This window comes from Hippopotamus amphibius, chromosome 4 (genome assembly GCF_030028045.1).
Source record: "Hippopotamus amphibius kiboko isolate mHipAmp2 chromosome 4, mHipAmp2.hap2, whole genome shotgun sequence".
NCBI lineage: Eukaryota > Metazoa > Chordata > Mammalia > Artiodactyla > Hippopotamidae > Hippopotamus > Hippopotamus amphibius.
Genome location: NC_080189.1, coordinates 51,209,229 through 51,224,492, shown reverse-complemented (window position 1 = coordinate 51,224,492; position 15,264 = coordinate 51,209,229).

The following is a 15,264-nucleotide window of genomic DNA, read 5'->3' as shown; positions in this document are numbered from 1 at the left end:
GCAAGAATAGGATTCTATTCTAGGTCTTTCTGAATTCGAAAACCTTTGTTCTCCAATCCAATGCTCCTAAGAAGTTGATGCTACCAGTAAACCCCTCACCAGTGCCAAGCCCAGATCCACAGACAATTTGGAGTCAGCACATATGCCCATCTGGAAAAAGTTCATGACTTAGAAATGGGTTTGGGGGCATATCTGAACCCATGTGTCTGCCAGTGTCATATGGGCTCAGAAATTGCTGAGGAGGCAAATCTTACAGGTGAAGGTCCTTACCACGCACCTCCCAGCATCTGCGTTAACCCTATTCACATTTACATTCCCAGAGTCTTCACATAGAGCCTGGTCAAGACCTTAGCGTATGCTCTATAGTCTGGAAAAAGAGAGCATTTTTATGACCTCACTTAATGAAGAAGAAATAGCAAACCAAAGGAATTAAAAATCCAACTAGGAGCCAATTATATAATTGACAGAGTTTGATTTTTTCATTCAAATATGGCACTAAATTTTCAACACAGGCCTCTGGCTCATCTTGAGGTTGCCTAGTCTATTTAGGCCCAAGTCCTAGGGTTGGCATTCATTTTCAGCGTAAGTTCTGATCCACAACTCCAGAGAATGCCATTCACACATTCTGTAATGGCAGGACAGCCTCCACAGCTGTACAGGGAAGCCCTGCCCATGTTCTCCAGCCAGACTAGTATCAGCTGTGACAAACCTCTTTCAGTAACTGATGGGACATGCAGATAAAAGATCAGTCAAAAAACAATTTGAAACAACATGGTTAACCAACTTGACCTAATTCACATGTTTAGAATACTTTACCCAATATCTGGAGAATACACATTCTTTCTAAGTGCATGTGAAACATTTACCAAAATAAACCATAAACTGGACCGTGAAATGTCTCAACAACTTTTAAAAAGATTGAAATCAGAATACTTTCTTTGATCAGAGTAGCAGTAAATGAGAAATCAATACCAGGAACATAAATAGAAAATCACCAAATGTTTGGAAATTAAGCAGCACACATTTAATTAACCCATAAGTCTTCAAAGAAATCAAAATGGAAACTAAATATTTTAAACCAAGTGAAAATACAACATATCAAAACTTGAGTAATGCAGCTGAAGTAATGCTAAAAGGAATATTTATGGAACTGAATGCATATATTAAAATATAAATGAATATAATAAATAATGGCATATATTTTAAGAGGCGAAAGGTTGAAAATCAATGACATATTTCCATCTCAAGAAGGCTTGAGAAAAAAACAAAAAATTAAACCTAAGAAAAATAGAAGGAAAGCTATGATAGTGAACAATGCTGAAAACAGTGACATGTAAAATACACATACGATGGAGAAAAATCAACAAACCCAAAAGTTGGCAGTTTGAAAAGATTAACAAAATTCATAAACACCTAATAAGACTGATTTTTAAAAAAGAGATAAAACACAAGTAACCAATTCCAAGGATTAAAAAGAGGACATGACTACAAATCCTATGGATATTAAAAAAATAACAGGGTATTATGGGATAGAAAGCCCAGAGACAAACTATGGTCTAATCTATGACAAAGGAGGCAAGGATATACAATGGAGAAAAGACAGCCTCTTCAATAAGTGGTGCTGGGAAAACTGGAAGCTACATGGAAAAGAATGAAATTAGAACACTCCCTAATGCCATACATAAAAATAAACTCAAAATGGATTAAAGACCTAAATGTAAGGCCAGACATTATAAAACTCTTAGAGGAAAACATAGGAAGAACACTCTTTGACATAAATCACAGCAAGATCTTTTTGGACCCACCTCCTAGAGTAATGGAAATAAAAACAAAAATAAACAAGTGGGACCTAATGAAACTTAAAAGCTTTTGCACAGCAAAGGAAACTATAACCAAGATGAAAAGACAACCCTCAGAATGGGAGAAAATATTTGCAAACAAATCAACAGACAAAGGATTAATCTCCAAAACATACAAACAGTTCATGCAGCTCAATATCAAAAAAACAAACAACCCAATCAAAAATGGGCAGAAGACCTAACTAGGCATCTCTCCAAAGAAGACATACAGATGGCCAACAGGCACATGAAAAGCTGCTCAACATCACTAATTACTAGAGAAATGCAAATCAAAACTGCAATGAAGTATCAACTCACACCGGTTAGAATGGGCATCATCAGAAAATCTACAAACAATAAATGCTGGAGATGGTGTGGAGAAAAGGGAACGCTCTTGCATTGTTGATGGGAATGTAAATTGATACAGCCTCTATGGAGAACCGTATGGAGGGTCCTTGAAAAACTAAAAATAGAATTACCATATGACCCAGCAATCCCACTACTGGGCACATACCCGGAGAACACCATAATTCAAAAAGACACATGCACCCCACTGTTCATTACAGCACTATTTACAATAGCCAAGTCATGGAAGCAACCCAAGTGCCCATCAACAGAGGAATGGATAAAGAAGATGTGTGCATATATACAATGGAATATTACTCAGCCGTAAAAAGGAACAAAATTGGGACATTTGTAGACACACGGATGGACCTAGAGATTGTCATAGAGAGTGAAGTAAGTCAGAAATAGAAAAACAAATGTCGTATATTGACACATATGTGCGGAATCTAGAAAAATGGTACAGATCAACCAGTTTGCAAGGCAGAAATAAAGACACAGATGGAGAGAACAAACATATGGATACCAAGGGGGGAAGTGGGGGGTGGGGGGAGAGGGGAGAGGTGTTGGGGTGGGATGAATTGTGAGATTGTGATTGCCATATACACATTACTATAAGAAAAAAATCAAATTGTACACATTTTAAATATAAGCAATTTATTGTATGTCAATTATATCTCAATAAAAGTTCTAAAACAAAGAGGGTATTGTGAAGATCTTTATGAAAATAAATTTGAAAATTTAGTGAAATAAACAAACTCCAGGAAAAAAAACAATTTACCAAAACTAACATAAGAATAGAAAATCTGAGTACTCTTACACCCATTATAGAAATTAAGCTATAATTTAAAAACTTCCCACAAAGAAAATCACATACTCACATGGCTTCAATCATGAATTCTTACACAAACCTTTTCAGAGAATAGAAAAAGAAGAAACACTTTTCCCAACTTTTCTATGAAGACCTTAACATTGATATCAGAACCTGGCATGAGAAAAGTACAGATGCAAAAATCCTAAGCAAGATATTAATGAATCAAATCTAATAATAGAGCAAAAAGATTATATATCATGACCACATGGGATTTACTCCAGGAATGTAAAGTTGGCTTAACATTCTAAAATAAAGTAATTCATCGCATTAACAGAATAAAGGAGAAAGAAATATGTGCATCTCAAATACACTCTGTGTTCAAGTATGTTCACAGATAAAGCATTTGACAAATTCAACTATTCATGATTTTAAAAAACAAATACAAATCTCAAAAAAACACCTCTCAGCAAACTAGGAATAGCAGAGAAAGTCCGTAATCTGGTAAAGGATATAAACAAAACTTTACATCTAATACTCTCATATTGTTTCTATTCATTGTTATACTAGAGTATGTAAAAGCACAATAAGGCAAGAGAAAGAAAGAAAAGGTAAAGATTGGAAAGGAAAAAGTGAAACATCAATGTTCATAGAGGACGTGATTAAGTGTACAGAGAGAATCAAACGAAACTCCAAACTTCAATTTATTAAGTTAACTTAGCAAGGTTGTTGGATATAAAAAAATTATATGTTTACGTAATACTGAAAAAAACTTAATTAAATTTTTTAAAGGTGAAGTAAAATAGCACCCAAAATCATAAAATACCTAGGAATAAATGTAACCAAAAATTTGCAAGATCTATACAGAAAAAACTACAAAGCACTGCTGAGGGAAACTGAAAGACTTCGATTAAGAGATAGACCATTGTCATGGATGAGAAGACTCATTACTTTAGAATGTTGATTCTCCCTAATTAACTTGTAAAATCGATGCAATCCCAATCAAAACCTCAGCAGTCTTTCTGTGACAACAAAGTTTCTGAATTCAAAGTTCAAAGAATTCCCTGAAACAATGAAAACACTCTTAAAACAACTGCTGGATTTCTCTGGAGTGGCTTAAACCTCTTGGAAATTTTATTATTTGGTGTTTTTTGGTTTTTGGTTTTTTTGTTTTGTTTTGTTGTTGTTGTTTGTTTCTTTGTGAAAGGTAACTTTCACAAAAAAGTAGCAACATTTCCTGCAGAGTAAGAGAGGTGTAGGTGTAATTGTGTATGTGTGTCCCATGAGTGTGTGTACAGAAATTCCTAAAGTTCTGAATGTATTGATACATATGCATTTCTTGATGGGGGGTAGGGGGTGGGAGGGAGGTCCCGGAGGGAGGGGATACATGTATGTACATAGCTGATTCACTTCACTGTACAGCAGAAATGAATACAACATTGTAAAGCACATACTCCTACAAAAACTTTTTTTAAAAAGACATGGAAAAGTATCTTTCACTACTCTTAGGAACACAATGAATGTAAGAGGAATATAGCAACAACATTGATTTAAGTTTTGTTAAAAAGAAACAGATTTTCTAGGAAAACATAGATTGTATATGCAACTCTGACATTTGAAGACAGATACTTTTGCCAATGAGATGGTAAACAACAGTCAGGACTGTTTGATCGTGGGTGCCAAACACTCAACTAAAAATAATCCAAGCAAAATAAAGGGGAGAGGGGTAGTCAGGAGGTACTGGGCTGGGTCACGAATCTAATCTGGGCATCACAGAGCGAAGCCGGGCACCAGAGTTCCTCCTGTTCATCTCGTCTGTCTGCGTCTGTGTGCCTTTCTCTGTTCTGCCAAGGGGCCATCCGTGCTACCGGGGGCCTGGTCAGAGACAGCTCTGGTTGGTGGCTTTCCTGTTCAGACTTGAGAGCAAAGACACCCTCGCTAGCAGAATCACCTGCTCACATTCCGAGGAAGTGAGATTCACCTGGCTGGTGCTGTGGGGCCATCCTGCCCCAGTCGTTTGGGCTCCTAGAGCAGGCACGGGGCAGACAAAAGCAGTAACTAACTACCTGCAACAGATGAGTCCTAAACTTCACAAAGCCTTCACAGCCTCATGCCGCTTTAACACCCCATTTATTCACTTCTCCAGACATTCCGGGCCGTGCCATCCCCTTCGATTTCTACAAGGTGTCAGTTTTCTATTTTTCATTCTCTGCCGCGGAGCCCCTTCCCACATCTGTCAGCACTCTCAGCCAGGCCGGTCCTGATCTCTACCAGCACATACACAGGAAGGCTTGGAACAATTGAAAAGATTGACAGGAGAAAAGACCCTGTAGAGCATTTTAAATTTTGAGAATGAGTAGCTTACAGACACTTCAGTTTTGTTATATTTTGATTTACTTTAACATCCATAAATAGCATTAATCAGCTCTCTATGCCCAAGTACTTACACGTGTACTTGCCACGCCCACACGGCAGAACAATGACCAGCTATCCAGGTTTACACAACTTCGAGAATAAAGATCCACAGGGATTAACTAAGGGATGCTGTCTAGGTGCAGGACCATGGCATCTGGGAGCCAGGAGAAAAGGATTCTAGCCTCACCATAACTGGCTGGATGGTTTTGAGTGATTTGCTCTGTCTATGAAAAATTCATCAGTCGATCTAAGAAAGAAATGGAAAATTTTATTCAAGCCAAATTGAGGATTATAACCCTCGAAGAGCATCTCAGAAAGCTGTGAGAACTGTTTCACCCATTAGAAGTCAAGGCACAGTGATGTAAGTTTTTTGAGACGGGGGCTATACATCAAATGACGTGTTACGTACAGTTTACACAATCCAGATCTAAATATCATCGTGGTCCCTAAAAAGATCAAGAACGAAAGTTATCTTTTAAGGAGTTGTCTTGTTGATGCTAGGAAGATACTGCTCTCTATGGTTGAGCAGGTATTTCTGTCAATGGGGGAGGTCTGGTCGATGCATAATGCAGATACACAACGCACAGTAAGGGGGAGAGAGGAGGCCACAGGGCAGAGAAAAATTCTTTATGCTTAAATTTTTCTTGTCTTGCCATAAAATGTGAAGTTTATTTCACAGCTTCATCTCAATGGGTCCATTTTCTCATCAGTACAATGAAGAGGTAGGACTAGATTAGAGATCAGCAAACTCTGGCCCAAATAACTCTGGTTATTTTGCCTGTCAAAATAACCGAATCGTTGATTAAATGCCACTTGATTTTATATTGGGTTATATAGCAATAGAAAGCAAAAATGGCACTAATAAAACACTCTACCCACACTTTTCAGTTTTCTTCTTTGTCAGTGCATCAAAATTTGGAAAATACCATGCATCCTGTGAAGGCTATATCTCTCAAAAATTTTTCTGTGTAACATCATACTGACATACTGGGAAAAACCAGAAGGGAGAGGAAAAACCAGCAGGAGACCTCCTACACACACACACACACACACACACACACACACACACACACACACACACACACACACACACACACACACACACACACACACACACACACACACACCACTCTGACAAAAAAAGGAATCCAAAAGCAATAACCAATCCCAAAATGCCAGGAAGCAGGGTTATAAATTTAACACAAACAGCTCCCTCTTTAAATTCCCAGTCCGTTTATCAAATTTTAAAAATGAAACGACAAGTTAAGATTATTAGTCAAAATATATAAATAAATCACCTTAGATATGTTATTTCCAAAGTCTGTGAATGATTTCACAGTGGTTAGTTGTAATAAGTGAATACACAGGCAACCTGGGCCCAGGAGCGGAGCTGGACCAGGTAAAGCTGGAAACAGGCCAATCCCCAGACAGCACAATTAGCTTGGAGGGCAGACGCCGATGCGGGGCTGCACACAGGGGCCTTTAAGAAGTCATTTGGTGAGATTTCTCTCACAAGGCAGCACTGACATCTTACCCGTTGCTAGGTCTATGATCCCCTACACACAATCCCATTGTTTATAGAAAGAACTTTTTTTCAACATCTCCAGAAAGCAAGGATTAAGTCAACTCATCATAAATTCCTCCTGCTAGAAACCAACTCACAGAAAAAACTTTTCTGAAATACAGTTTGTCAAATGCGTTGGGTTTTAACGAAATGCCAAGATCTGGGAGTCATAAATTATCTGGTGGAACGGGAGGCCTCACAGAGAATGAGGAATGCTGGAGTTCTGTGTTCAAGATAAATTGCTGGAAAATTCTGTATCTTAAAAATTGGTCCTGTTCTTTACCTGTTTAGATTTACACAACATCCAATGTTAACAGCCCTTATGTGGTGGCCGAATGCCACATATAAACAGAAAAACAAGAAAAAAAAGTTCTTTGAGCAAGTTCCCCTCAGCAGGCCCCGAGCCAGGTGTGCCATGCAAGGACCCCCTGCGCTCCTGGCATCATTCTGTCGCTGCCATTAATAGCATTATTGGTGTTGGAACAAAGCCAGCTGTCTTCCTTTTCAAACCAATTTGTCTGATAGCATGGATTATTGTGTTAGGTAATCTGTCACTTCTCAAAAACACCCAGTTTTAATGTCCTTCCCATACGTACTGCTCTGTGAGTATCTGAAAGTATTTTGGTGACACCACCCCAGACCTGGCTTATGCATCTCAGAATAAGCCACGGTCATTTGGTACCTTCTCAGGTAAACGGCAAAAGCATTTTTAGAAATAGAGCTACACAATCTAACTTTCTTTACATTACTTATGCAATACACGTAAACATTCAAAGCAAATCTACACCAGCCGAGGAAAATGATCCCCTAACATACCTAAAAATCATTGTGATTCAATTATACGCGTAATTCTTATGAAGGATTCAGGAAGTCAGGCAATTTCCTCGATTCTCCCCTCCACTTCGTGAGCATCGACTGGGAATGGGCATCTTTATTTTTTTTCTTTTGGGGGAAACGTTTTCACTGTGCCCTCCAAAGAAAACATGGGCTATTTTCAAAAAAGATATTCACTACATGGAGGGCTGAGTCCTGGTGTCACGTTTCTCTGAGAAAGTTTCCCTAACTCAAGAGATGCTACCTGAGGTTGGGATAAGAAACAGCAATATTTCCTTACATTCTGTGCATGAGTCTATTTGAAGTCGCATTTGTGTGCATTCCACAGACCTGACTCTAGGAGCTTAGTCAAACAGGATTTATTTCTCAGACATAAAGTCCTGAAGTGGCTGGTCCAGGAAGGTGCGGTGGCTCCAGCACGAGCCGGGTCCCAGCCTCACTGGGCTCACCCACCCGCAGCCTTCTTACCTCAGGTCGCAAGATGGCAGCGCACCTGCAGTCCCCCATCCCAGCAGAGAGAAGAAAGGAGAGGAAGAAGGTGGCACAAGCCTACACCAGAAAAGCAAAATCTTTCCCCCAAATCCCCAGTGAATTTCTACTAATATCTCACTGGGGAAACTGGGACACTTAGTGGCTGGGTACATTACCAGCAAGGTGGAAAGGGGAAAATGGCTATTGGGAAGGTTCCTAGAAGAGGCCACCACAGTGCATTCTTAGTTCTATGGCTCTACCCAGAGGCGAGGGCCGTACTCAGACTTCAGTGAGACTCCGAGACTTCTTCTCCAAGATTCCGAGAGTATCAGAAGCATTCACTTCCTGAAAGAGAGAATTTTGAACTCAGTTCCTAGAGGGTGAAATCCTGAGTTATATCATGACTTACCCAAAGTGGGCAATTATGGGATCAAGATATGATCACTACTAATTCTGGAAGCAAGTAGCTTCAGGATTTTCTCATGCAAGATTGACATAAAACAGGAACCAAAGACATAGTTATTTTAAAAAAAAATAGCTTCATAACACTCTCCACTTTCTCATCGAAACTATCAGATTACATAGTCTTATGGAAAAGGACAAGTTCCTGGTCCAACATATTGCAAAAAGTACTTCTTATTGAATCAAAAAGGAAAGGAGGGAAGGAGGAAAGGAAGACAGAAGATATTTACTCTACTTATAAAACAGAAAAATAAGGGGGTGATTATTCACTTTAACAAGTGGATTTCCCTTAATGATGTTTAAGAGAAGATTCCCCAATACCTTCACAGTACTCAATTTATATGCCTCTTTATAGGAACACCTGTACTTTCTAAAGACTTCGTATGAGATTGGCAACCCTTAAAGCTGGGTAATGGCTACATAGGAATTCATTATGATATATTCTCTCCTTTTGTTCTTTGGTTGGACATTTTACATAATACTTTTTTTTAAAAGATTTGCCACTAGAAAAGGAAAATAAAAATTATATTTCCCTCTTTAAAAAAAAATGTTGAATCCCCTCTCTTCTAACTTAGAGAGGAGTGTGCTGTGTAAAGACCACATCCAGGTCAGTAGGGAGGATAGATGCACAATGGGGACTCATTAATTCATGAACTTATTTTCAAATGCAGAAAATGGTTTCTGCTGTGCAAAATGAGCACTCTTTCAAGAATATTTAAAAGCATAGGAACGTGTTATTGTGGTCAGAGATGTTATTTGACGTGGGGAAAAAAAAATTACGTCCCCAGAGAACCTCTCTCCACCATTCAGCGCGGCCGGAGCACTTTGCTCAAAGAACATGACAAATGCTGCACTCTTCTCTGCAACATCCCTTCTTGACAATAAGTCACAGGAAACTTTCCTCTTGCTTTTCTAGAACAAACTTCTTAGAGGAAGGCTGTGACTTGTCTGCAGCTGACTTTTGCAAACAAACCATATTTCGTATCTATTACTGGGCACAAGAGCATTTCTTATCCTTCATTTATTAATAGATCTAACCATGATTAAAACACTCATCTACACCCAGATTTATTTCCTTTTACCCCACTGTCCACACTACCATTCCTCAGTTATATCTATCATTGTCTGAATTTCTGAGATGAATCATTTCCATACAGTTTGCCTTGAGATTTCCCCTCGTTTTCAAACAGTTCATTTACTTACCTCCCTATCCTCCCAAACCCTTAAGACAAGTGTTTCCTCAAGGTCCGTTGTTCTTTACATTAAACGCTTTTGTATTCATTTGCTTATTCAGTTGCAATGCAAACCGACTTACCATTTTCCAGATCACTCACAGAAAGGTCTCCTTCCAAAAGGTAACATGGCCCAAGCGCAAACCATTTCTATTTCCAAATAATTAATGTACGGCCAAGCAACCAAACCAAATGTTTCTGTGATGAAAAACAAGTTGGTAACATTAAGTAATGAAATTACTATCTTAGAACTGAAGGCCCAAGATGATTTTTAATAGTCACAGTTTTTTTCTTGATAGTTCTATTTGAAACGCTATAAAAACACTTCAACTTTATAACAATTATTACAGTTGCCAGAACTGGATTGACAAGTGAAAATAAAGTGTTAGCTTAAAAATAGAACTTTGTCCATCAAGATAGCTTGCAAAGCAAAACAGACCTATGGGCAGTTACAATCTTTGTATATATTACCAAATTTGTGGTGGGAAAATGTTATAAGCCTTAGTTCTGGGTAATAATTCTTGTCCATACGTGTATGAGATGTAAATAAAATACACATGGTAAGGGCCAGTTCTGCCCTCCCGAAGATAAAAGCACCGAGAAAGAAAATGTTGGCAGTTCTCTGTACTCGACCAGGGCAGCTTAATTTGTACCATACTTTGCTATGTCAGCAGAAATGGGGTCCCCTGGAGCTCTTGTGACCCACAGTGAAGGTGCTAATACTGGGAGAAGGGAGTGAGCAAAATCTCACCAAACAGCACGAGGCCCTGGTCGCCAGGCTGATGCGCTATTGGAAATCCATAAAAAGCTGTTTCAAAAACAAATTCTCACAACTATAAAGCGGAATAGCTCTTACAGCCACAAAATCTTCCTCTCTGAGAGTCCTGCCATTTGAAATACAAATCCTCCCAGGCCCCTGGTGAGCGGTAGCGCTGCTTAAGGAATGTCTCCAGCATTAACAGCTTGGTTTTATGCTTAAAAAAAAAAAATCATTAGATGGCCACCAAAGAGGATTTTGAAGCAAATACCCCTTGTTTTAAGAACGCCATATGTTATTAAACGTTTTATGAGGAAAAAAAGGAGAAATCCACAGCAGGGTAGATGTAATAGATATGAAATGCAGAATACCCCGGAGAAAGACACACATGTTGCAACATTCTTGGAAGGTGGGCTCGTCTTCAAGAGATGCTAACCAGGGTGATGTTAGTACCTCGAATTTATTCCCATTGGGGCCCTCTGGCAGGGGAGTAAGTGCTAGGACTAGCCTTGTACCCTAGTGAAAGCTCAGCGTTTTTATGTTTACAAACAAGACACACACGGTCCTGCGTAGAGCAGTGCCAAATTGGTGCAAACATGGCCTCGACAGCTATTTGATGGGTAGCAATGCTGGGCACAATTTGGGCTCATTGGAATGAGGTGCTGGAAAACTGGCAGAACATATTCCAAAGAATTCCTTTAGGGAATTCTACAAAGGGTGGGATGGAAATGCTAAGATGGAAAGATCTTATGGAAGCATTTCACGGAAGCCATGGCAGCACTTACAGACAGTATGGCCAAGTCGCTGGTCCAGTAAACAATAAATGTCCCACAAAATCCAGCAGCTGTCAGACTCACAAGACTGCAAGGAGCTGGAAGAAGTCTCCAAGCCCAGCTCAAGCATCCTCAAGCAATATGTCAAGAGAGCTGGTACCATATTTTTTTTTTATATCGTCTATTACTCACTGCAGGAATGTAGGTAGGTTAGTTGCTTTGTTTTTGTTCTTTTCTGTTTTGCTTTGTTTTGTTTTGTTTGCCTCCAGCCTTCTTGATTAAAATTTGTAAGAGATAAGACACCAGAAGTATAGTTTCACAAAGCTATCTCAGGAAAGAAACCTAAGAAGATTCAGCGTTTGATCTGAAAATACTTACTGGAATTTGATGCTCATACGAGGATGTTCTTGTGAGGCAACAGAGCATCGTAGAAAAGACATGAAATTTGGAGTTAGAAATGGGTTTGAATTCTGAATCTGCTCAAGTCATAAAGAGCTTCAGACACTAAATTCTCCTGTCCAAAACTACTTTACTTCTTTATCACATCACATTAACGGGTCTTTGGTTGCCTTGAAATATCATTGTGTTTAGAAATACACTGCTCTCCAAATGCAAACTATTGTGTATAATGGATAAACAACAAGGTCCTACTGCATAGCACGGGGAACCATATTCGATATCCTGGGATAAACCATAATGGAAAAGAATATGAAAAAGAATGTGTGTGTATGTACAACTGAATCACTTTGCTGTACAGCAGAAATTAACATAACATTGTAAATCAACTGTACTTCAATAAAATAAATTTTTTGAAAAAAGAAACACATTGCTCTCATAACCCACAGACTATAGGCACAAAAGAAAGCATTTGCTAGGCCTTACCTTAGGGTCGCGCAGGTGTGAGAATCAGCTATAAGTCAGTAACAGAAAATCAATTCATCAAAAACTAATTTATTGAAAACCACCTGCCAAATAATCCACTTAAATGCCCAATTCACTAAATTTTCCAAATTTACTGATCTATTAAAAGCTAGTTTCTTACAACTATTCGTAGAATTTGCTGAAATTTGTATTGGGCAGAATGGCTTTTAAAAGCTTTTGAAATAAGCTTTCTTCAAAGTTGTAATTAACTGTTTCATTTTCTCTTCATAACAACATAGTAAGGAATATTACATTGGCCAAAAGGAAAGACTTACAAGATAGTTTGGTCTCCTTTTGAATATGTTTAATATTAAGAAAATATATTTCATTGTTAACCAAAATTTCATCATTTTACAAGGTAATCTTTTAGTTTATACTAATCCCTTTCTCATATCCTTTTATGTAACTTTGTCTTGTTTCAAGTTCAAGTCTAGAATCTGCCACTTAAGGGGATTAAGAGGTTCTGACTACTATGTATAAAATAAGTAATCTAGAAGGATATATTATATGACACGGGGAATATAGCCAAAAGTTTATAATAACTATAAGTTGAGTAGAACCTTTAAAAATTGTGAATCAGGGCTTCCTAGGTGGCGCAGTGGTTGAGAATCCGCCTGCCAATGCAGGGGACACGGGTTCGATCCCTGCTCCAGGAAGATCCCACATGCCACGGAGCAACTAAGCCTGTGTGCCACAACTACTGAAGCCCACGTGCCTAGAGCCCATGCTCCACAACAAGAGAAGCCACAGCAATGAGAAGCCCGCGCACCACAACGAAGAGTAGCCACCACTCACCGCAATTAAAAAGAAAAGCCCGCGCACAGCAAAAAAGACCCAACACAGCCAATAAAATAAATAAATAAATTTATTTTAAAAAAGGAAAAAAAAATGTGAATCACCATGTTGTACATCTGAAACATATAATATTGTACAAGAGTGAGTCAAAAATTATCTGCACTCTAGCTGTAGAATTTATTTTAATTAACTTTTAGAAAAGACAAATATATCATTTTTTGACATAATCTCCTTGCTTTTCAATACTCTTTGTCCATCAGTCAACAAGCTTTTGTATTCCCTCATTAAAAAATGTTTTAGGCTGAGCTGCGAGCCACGAATGCACTGCTGTCTTCACTTCTCCATCAGAAGTGAATCTTTGTCCTCGTAAGGCTGCTTTCAGGGGACCAAACAGGTGAAAGTTCGATGGAGCAAGGTCAGGGCTATAGGGAGGATGCTTTAACACCTCAAAAAGAAGTTTTTGCAGAGTGTCAACAGTGTGGGCAGAAGTGTGCGGACGTGCATTGTCATGCAAGATCACAATGCCCTTGGATAGCAGTCCTCTGTGCTTAATCTGAAGTTTAGGCTTCAGCTCTTCAATAAGCATCTCTATCCATTTATATACACTTCTTTGTGACAAAACACTTTCTCCATACTGCATACAAAGTCTTCGATAAATAACGGTACCAGCTACACCCTCAGACCACAAAAAACGAATCACTGCACGCTGCTCTTCTTTCATGCAAATCACAAGTGGGGCATCCATTTTTTGTTTGCACTGCAGTTACAAATGAACTGATGTAACACGTTCACACCTGCACAGCAGTGACTGGGGAGACAGTAGCCTTGAACGGAAGGCACTGATAAGACACTGTGGCCAAAAGAAGTTTTCATATAACTGGAGTGTGGATAATTTTTGACTCACCCTTGTAAATCAACCATATCTCAATAAAATTTTAAAATTAAATAAATTTTAAAAAGAAATAGTCTACCACTTAGTCTCTGGGTAGCCCTGGCCAAGTGGCTTCATCTCTCTGTGCTTTATTTTCCTCAGTTGGAAAATGCGAATAATAATAGCCTCTACTTTATAGAGCTTTGGGGAAGATTAATCTAGTATATTAACATATGTAGAGAGTTTAGAGCAGCAACTGATATACAGTGAGGTTCAAATGAATGTAAACTATTATAGCGTTTTAAAAAATATTGTATTAAAGCATGATTTTCAACACTTGGGTCACCTTCAATGAGTTTTGAAAACTTCCACCTTTCTTTCACTCTACACCTACCACCCCCAGGGAATGTCCCTTTTTGCCTCTCCTGTACTGTGATAGACTTGAGCAGGCCTCTACAAAAGCATGTGTTTATATTCACATCCCTGTTAGACTATGAGCAGAGACCACTGTCCGTTTATCACTGTACGCCTGCTAGCACAGTGCTCGGTGCTTGGTGAGCTTCCCATAAGCCTTTGCCAAATGAACAGGTAAATGATACGAATGGGCCCAGCACATCTTAGGATGGATCTCATGACTAGTCTGGGCTCCTTCCTTTCGTGTTGACTCCTACCGACTTCTGTTTCAAAGGGTAGCCCTTTTTGTGAACTCCTGCCCTCATTCTGGAATACACTCTCTTATGTGCAAACAATTCCCATCTCCACTTAACACCAGCCCCCTTCCCTCGGAGCCAAGGACCAGTATTACATTACTAGACATTCTCATTCTCAGAGGTGCCTTCCTGGGATGAGGTGTAAATTAATGCCAGCCTGGCCACTCTGGGTCATTAAAGACCAGATGGTCATTTTTACAAAAGGAGCAACTGAACCCTACTGGCCTGACCCAAATCCAACTTGGATAATTGCCTCCTGCCTACACAATACCTCCCCTCTTGTTTCACACACAGAAATGATTTTCACTTCATCCTCTGAAAGCTAGCCAGGCAGGACTGTGCTGGCTTTTCACCTGATTGCCATTGCATGGGCGCGGTGTAGCAAAGCAGCATTCCTCTGGGGGCCCTGCAAAATGCTCTGGGGCAAGGGGGATGGCCAACAGAAATCTAAGTGGTTTTATAATATAC